This window comes from Triticum dicoccoides, chromosome 4A, assembly GCF_002162155.2.
Source record: "Triticum dicoccoides isolate Atlit2015 ecotype Zavitan chromosome 4A, WEW_v2.0, whole genome shotgun sequence".
NCBI lineage: Eukaryota > Viridiplantae > Streptophyta > Magnoliopsida > Poales > Poaceae > Triticum > Triticum dicoccoides.
Genome location: NC_041386.1, coordinates 89,107,473 through 89,115,582, shown reverse-complemented (window position 1 = coordinate 89,115,582; position 8,110 = coordinate 89,107,473).

The window sequence follows — 8,110 nt, the reverse complement described above, 5'->3', positions numbered from 1 at the left end:
TCTCTGGTCGGGTTTAAGCCCAATCCGACCGTATTCTGTAGCGACTCCCAAGGCGGCGATGCGATCTGGGAGTTCGTTCAAAGATGATAATTCCGTCGGATCAATCTGTTTGGTGTATTCAGAATCAACATAGATGCATTTTTCGATGACTCGGGAGGTCATCCTCGTCGGCTCAGAGGCCGAGCGGGCGATCATGGTAAAACCGCCCAGCCAGAGGGTTTGGCCCGAGGCCAGAGCTCCTCCTGAGGTGATATTTTCCTTGATGATAAGTCGAGCCATCAACCTCTGCGACAGCGGCATAGTGGAACTCTCAACGAAAGCACCAATGTCGGTGTCAGAACTGGCGGATCTCGGGTAGGGGGTCCCGAACTGTGCGTCTAAGGTTGATGGTAACAGGAGACAGGGGACACGAAGTTTTACCCAGGTTCGGGCCCTCTTGATGGAGGTAATACCCTACGTCCTGCTTGATTGATATTGATGAATATGAGTATTACAAGAGTAGATCTACCACGAGATCGTAATGGCTAAGCCCTAGAAGTCTAGCCTGTATGACTAAGTTATTGAGTATATCCTTTCCGGACTACACCCTCCGGTTTATATAGACATCGGGGGATCTAGGGTTACATAGAGTCGGTTACATAAGAGGGAATCTTCATAGTTGTTCGCCAGGCTTTCCTTCCACGTCAAGGAGAGTCTCATCCGGACACGGGTACAGTCTTTGGTCTTTATATCTTCACAGCCCATCAGTCCGGCCCATAGATAACAGGTCGGACGTCCGAAGACCCCTTAGTCCAGGACTCCCTCACCGGGTGTCCCTTTTTTAAGGAAGGATACAATTTTATTGCTCAATTATTTTGTTGGGATACAAGCAGGCTCTGGGCCTTGATAACCAAATGTGTCTACCTTCATTAAGAGATGTAGAATAGGACGCAATTCTCATCCCGAGCTCACATGAGCTTGGCTGAACGGTAAAATCAAAAGAAAATGGAAACAAATTAAAAAATCCAAATTTTTGTGTGTGAAACTTTGACAAATGTTTTGATAGCTTGCAAAATTTCATCAACGTATGACAGTCATGGAAAATGTGGCAAAAAAAGAAACAAAATCGATGCTCAAAAACATTATTTTCAAATGCTTTTTCAATTCGAGAATATAATCTTCTTTATCTTTTTTTAAGCGGAATGTAATCTTCTTTATCTTTGTGCTTAGTTTCCTTCCGTGTTGTATTTCATTGGGCTTTCTGGTCCACTTGCTATGAATCAAGCAGGGTTTCAGTTCACAAATGTTGTGTATCGCCCGTCGCGAGCGCTGAGCGTCTGATCACCTACGCGCGCTTAAACCTGGCCGACCCATTTAATCTCTACCAACGTTTTTGTTGGAAACTGTTTTTGGGGAAGGTTCCGGAAGCTTCCCTACGGGTTTTGGGAAGCTTCTGGGCCATTTTTCTTTTCGTTTTCGTTATTTCTTTATAGGTTCCCCGATTTTTAATTTGTCTCACAACTTCTAATAATGTTCAATGTCTTTCAAAAAAAATCAATTTTTCAAAAATTGTCATGTTTCACAAAAAATGCTTGTGTGCTTTAAAAAATGTCTCAACTTTTAGAAAAATGTTTGATTCATTTTTAAAATATGTTAATTTTAAAATATATTCAAAAAATATTCATATTTCCAAAATTATTCATGTTTTTCATAAAGTAATCAAATTGCAAAATAGTTTATAATTTATATTTTATTCACAATTTCAAGGAACATTAAAAATTCCAAAAATGTTCACATTTTCAATTTTTTGTGTCAGATTTATTTTCAATTCCAAATTTTTTTTATGTTTTTCCATAAAATTATTTGTTTTTAATTCATGAACAATTTTAATTCGTATTTTTTCTAATTCATGAACTTTTTTGAATTTGCAAACATTTTTTCAAACTGGAAGACATGTTTTTCCAATTCATTATTTCTTAAATTCATGAATATTTTATTGAGCTCATGAACTTTTTTGAATTCGTATTTTTTACTAAATTCATGAAAAAGGTCAATTGTGTATATTTTGAAAACTTGGCTTAAAAGGGAAACCCCCCAAAAAAGCGCACATGAACAAAGCGCATGTGCGTGAGGGATTTTTTTCTCTCACTCGATACATGCGAACTAAGCATAGCTCATATAGTTAGGTTCCCTGTGGTGGAACTAATCATCAGGGTTTAAGTCCTAAAGTTGGCACTGGTGGTTGTATTTCCCTAAATTTATTGTATACATTCTGGCGATTTGCGTTCAGTGGGAGGAGACATTTCCGTCGACTACGAAGGTTTCTGTGGAGACTTCGTTAATTTTAAGATGTTGTGTCGGCTCAGCATTTTAGATGTGCTCATAGGGGTAGGGCGTGCTTGCGTGCATTTTTAGGGTAGAGTGTATATGCGCGTGAGCAACTGCATGTATATTATGTTTAAAAAAAGTTGAGCACTTGTACGTGAATGAGCAACATTTTTTTAGGCTAACTTGATATTTTTTGAGCATTTTAGGCTATAATAATGTGAATGAGCATCTGCACGTGAAGAAAATAAAACCGTATGTTCCTGGGCGCTGGGCCTGGCCCATTATAGAGATCGCCGCATCCGTTTCAGTTTGGCAAGAAAAAAAGTGTGAGAAGGCCCAGTGTGGTCTTTCCCTTCGTTTCGGGCCCGCTGGTCCGTCGAAATTCGGCCACAACAGTATCCCATCCATCTCTCCCCCCGGCCCCTGTACCCTGCGTTCTCCCCACCACCCTCACCGTCTGCTCCGCCACCTTATCTAAGAAGTTCGTTTAGAAACTTGTATAGAAACTTTCTAATAAGCACACGACAAAAGCCTTTCTAGAATATACACAAAGTCCCAGCCGTGGACCTAGTGCATCATCATAACAAATGTCTTTTGCGTTTCCTTATAAGTAATTGGATCTCATATGGAGATGTTTAGTGAAGTAGAATGAAAAAAATTGAATGCAACTACACAAGAACTAGTGTAACTGTCGTTCAGAATCAGTTTGACGCAGTGTTAACTGAAACATGGATATCTGACTCATACAGAGTTTGTTTTGGCTCCACAAATAGTCAAAATGTTTGTGACGACCAGATGCTTCAATGGATTCTTTCATAGGAAACTTTTTGAGAAATTTTCTTAAGAAGTTCGTTCAGAAACTTGTACAGAAACTTTCTTAACGAGCACTCAACAAACGCCTTTCGAGAACATACACAAAGTTCCAACTGTGGACCTAGTGCATCATCATAACTAATGTCTCTTGCATTTCCGTGTAAGTAATTGGATCTCATATGGAGATGTTTAGTGAAGTAGAATGGAAAAAATCTAATGCAACTACACAAGAACTAGCCTGTAACTGTCGTTCGGAACCAGTTTGGCGCAGTGTTAACTGAAACATGGATATCTGACTCATACAGAGTCCGTTTTGGCTCCACAAGTAGTCAAAACGTTTGTGATGTCCGGGTGCTTCAAAGGATTCTTTCATATGGTACTTTTGAAGAACTTTTCTTAAGGAGTTCGTTTAGAAAATTGTACAAAAAACTTTCTTAACGAGCACTCGACAAACACCTTTCGAGAACATACACAAAGTCTCAGCCGTGGACCTAGTGCATCATCATAACTAAGGTCTCTTGCATTTCCCTGGAAGTAATTGGATCTCATATGGAGATGTTTAGTGAAGTAGAATGGAAAAAATCAAATGCAACTACACAAGAACTAGTCTGTAACTGTCGTTCGGAATCAGTTTGACGCAGTGTTAACTGAAACATGGATATGTAACTCATACAGAGTCCGTTTTGGCTCCACAAGTAGTCAAAACATTTGTGACGAGTAGATGCTTCAAATGATTCTTTCATAGGAAATTTTGGAGAACTTTTCTTAAGGAGTTCGTTCAAAAACTTGTACAGAAACTTTCTTAACGAGCACTCGACAAACGTCTTTCGAGAACATACACAAAGTCCTAGCTCTGGACCTAGTGCATCATCATAACTAAGGTCTCTTGCATTTCCCTAGAAGTAATTGGATCTCATATGGAAATGTTTAGTGAAGTAGAATGGAAAAAATCGAATGCAACTACACAAGAACTAGTTTGTAACTGTCGTTCGGAATCAGATTCGTGCAGTGTTAACTGGAACATGGATATCTGACTCATACGGGGTCCGTTTTGGCTCCACAAGTAGTCAAAACTTTTGTGACGACCAGATGCTTCGGACAATTCTTTCATAGGAAACTTTTGGCGAACTTTTCTTAAGGAGATCATTTAGAAAATTGTACAGAAACTTTCTTAATGAGCACTCGACAAACGCCTTTCGAGAACATACACAAAGTCCCAACTGTGGACCTAGTGCTTCGTCATAACTAATGTTTCTTACATTTCCCTGTAAGTAATTGGATCTTATATGGAGATGTTTAGTGAAGTAGAATGGAAAAAATCGACTACACAAGAACTAGTAACTATGATCGGCCCTGGAGGCAATGGAGGTGACAGCTGAGTCATGGAAGGCATCAGACCAACCGTTATTGACGAGTAGTCCAACTTAACGAGCACGGGCTCTCTCTAACAATTGCTCCAGGTGAACAACCGGTTAAGAAAAGGCAGTTCCAGCAGGGCTGCTTCGTCGATGCAATCGTTGAAGCTCTTAGTGCCCGCAACACAAAATTTCCCGTTGGATTTTTCATGGGGCTGGCGTATGAGGTTAAAATCCCCCATGACAGAGCACGGCTCAAGGACTTCACCAGTTGTGGCAACAATATTGGCCAGGAAGAGAGCTTTGTCCGGGCTAGTGCACAGGCCATAGGCATTGGAAATAGCAAGGCGAAGCCCAGTGGCCCGACAACGCAAACGAGTCATGAGGAGCCCGGGGAGCTGAGAAAAAGACACGAGCTCTAGCGCCCGATCGTCCCATGCAGTGATCAGACCGCAAGAAGCCCCGGTACTACGTAGGTTGGAACACCAGGGATTGAGCAACATGACCAGGGAGGAAACCATGAGCTTTACAGACTGGGACACATTGCAGTTTTGATTCCTGAATACAGACAACAGAAATCGTAGCAGTAGACAACACAACCTTGGCAGCGACACACTTGTCATCATCGCCTAAGCCACGGACATTCCAGGAAATAAAGGTAAAACATTTAGCAGAGATACTAGTCGTTGGTAATAGGGTAACCACCAAGAACAGCTAGAACAAGACGATGACAAAGAAGGAGGGCACCACAGAGGACATAAGCAGCATCCCCATCAAAAGCAGCCAAAATTGTCATCATTCTCAGACCACCTGCTCGCTACCACGGCGAGCTCTTGCATCATGAGTAGATTCCAGGCGGGCCAAATCCTCTTCGGGTACCGCGCAAGCGCGGCCCATGTCCACGAGAATTGGGATAGCAGTTGGCGATGACAGTGGCAGTGATGGGGCGGGGGACGCAGCAGTCACAATGCCAAGTTTCCGCTTCTTGAACGCCATTGCATGGTCTTCATTGGTTTTAGATCCCCAAAGTCTCCTTCTCCGACGTTCTTTCACCAGTTCTTCAATGCTTTCCCCTCGATTGTCTAAGCGGATGGGTTTGAGGGAGGCACATATGCTCATGTTCTTCTTCTGGTGCCACCTTGTTCTCTCTCTTGTGATGTTTTTTCCTTCCTTTCTCATGTACGAGATGCAAACCTGCTCTATTCAAAGCTCATGTTGAGAGTTCGTCATGTTCCATCTTCAATCTCCATCACTGACGCCCGTTGTACAATCTTTGGATCCGGCGGAGCCGTAGCTTTGACTTCTAGTGGAGTCATTTTCTCGTGGCCCTCTGTCGATGTCCAATGCGCTTCTTTCTCTGATCTTCTTAACAGATTTCAAGGAGGCAACCGCCCATGACGATTTTTCTGTGGCGGGCGAGGATGCTGGTTCGCCTAGAGCGACTCTCACCTTGGTCTACGACGGGATTGACTCTAGGGCGCGTGGCAGCTTGTTTGATTCAACAAGACGCGAGTGTCTAGTCCAGTTGGAGCCTGGTGTCCCTTTTTTAAAGAAGGATACAATTTTATTGCTCATTTATTTTGTCGGGATACAAGTAGGGTCTAGGCCTTGATAACCAAATGTGTCTACCTCCATTAAGAGATGTAGAATAGGACGCAACTGTTCTCATCCCGAGCTCACATGAGCTCGGCTGAACGATAAAATCAAAAGAAAATTAAAACAAATTCTAAATTTTTGTGTGTGAAACTTTGACAAATGTTTTGATAGCTTGCAAAATTTGATCAACGTATGACAGTCGTGGAAAATGTGGCAAAAAAGAAACAAAATCGATGCTCAAAAACGTTATTTTCAAATGCTTTTTCAATTTGAGAATGTAATCTTCTTTATCTTTTTTATGGGGAATGTATTCTTCTTTGTCTATATGCCATAGTTTTCTTCCATGTTGTATCCCATTGGGCTTTGTGGTCCACCTGCTATGAATCAAGGAGGGTTTTAGTTCACAAATGTACTGTATCGTCCGTCACGAGCGTTAAGCGTCTGACACCTACGCGTGCTTAAACCAGGCCGACCCATTTAATCTCTACCAACGTTTTTGTTGGAAACTGTTTCGGGAAGGTTCTAGAAGCTTCCCTACAGGTTTTGGGAAGCTTCTGGGCTGTTTCTCTTTTCTTTTTCGTTGTTTCTTTATAGGTTTCTTGATTTTTAATTCGTCTCACAACTTTTAATAATGTTCAATGTCTTCCAAAAAAAATCAAAATTTTAAAAATTGTCCATGTTTCACAAAAAATGCTTGTGTGCTTTTAAAAAATGTCTCGGCTTTTAGAAAAATGTTTGATTCTTTTTCAAAAATATGTTAATTTCAAAATCTGTTCAGAAATTTCAAAAATTATTCATATTTTCCATAAAGTAATCAAAATTCAAAATTATTTACAATTTACATTTTTTAAAAAATTTCAAGGAATATTAAAAAAGCCAAAAAAATGTTCACAGTTTCATCTTTTTGTGTGGGATTTAATTTTTTTCGTGAATATAAAAAATTGTTCACTTTTTACCATAAAATCATTTGCTTTTTAATTCATGGACAATCTGAATTTTTGGTTTTTTCTAATTCATGGACATTTTTTGAATTTGTAAACATTTTTTCAAACTTGCAGCATGTTTTTCCAATTCATTTTTTAAAGTTCATGAATATTTTTTGAATCCGGATTTTCAAATAAATTCATGAAAAAAATTAATTTTGTTAATTTAAAAAACTGGTTTTAAAAGGGAAACCCCGAGAAAACCCGCACGTGAATAAAACCCATGTATGTGAGGGATATATTCTCTCAGATGATACGCCGCAAACTGAGCGTAGTTTAGATAGTTAGGTTCCTTATGGTGGAACTAACTCATCAGGGTTTAAGTCGTAAACTTGGCACTGGTGGTTGTATTTTCCTGGATTTATTTTATGCCTTTCGGCGATGTGGGTTCAGTGGGAGAAAACATTCCCACGGACTACGAAGGCTTCTATGGAGACTTTGTTAATTTCAAGATGTTGTGTCGGCTCAGTATTTTGGAGGTATTCATAGGAATAGGGGTAGGGCATGCTTGCATGCATTTATAGGGTTGAGTGTATGTGCGTGTGAGCAACTGCAAGTATACTGTGTTTTTAGAAAAGTTGAGCACCTGTACGTGAATGAGCATCATTTTTTTAGGCTAACGTGATTTTTTTAGCATTTTAGACTATAATAATGTGAATGAGCATCTGCACGTGAAGAAAATAAAACGGGAGCAACTAGTTAACGAGCGCTCGTTTGGGAGCCTCGCAACAATCATCGTCACTTGGCGAGCTCTCAGCCATTTACCACGTGTCGCGCTCTGGACGCTCCCTTCGGATTTTGTTTTTTTTTTATTTTTCCGCACGTGTTTTTGGCTTTTTAAACGGTTTTTCCCGGGTTTTTTCGATGTTTTGGTTTTCCCCCCGGTCTTTCTTAGCTTTTCGATAAAAAAAGTCAAATTTTTTTTTGCGCGAAAAACACATTTTTTTTCCTTTCGCGAAAGTCACGGGTTTTCTTCCGCGAGAGGCACGGTTGTGCTTTAGCAAGAGTTACGGCCGTGCCTTTCGGAAACGAAAAAAAACGCGTTTTCTGTTTTTT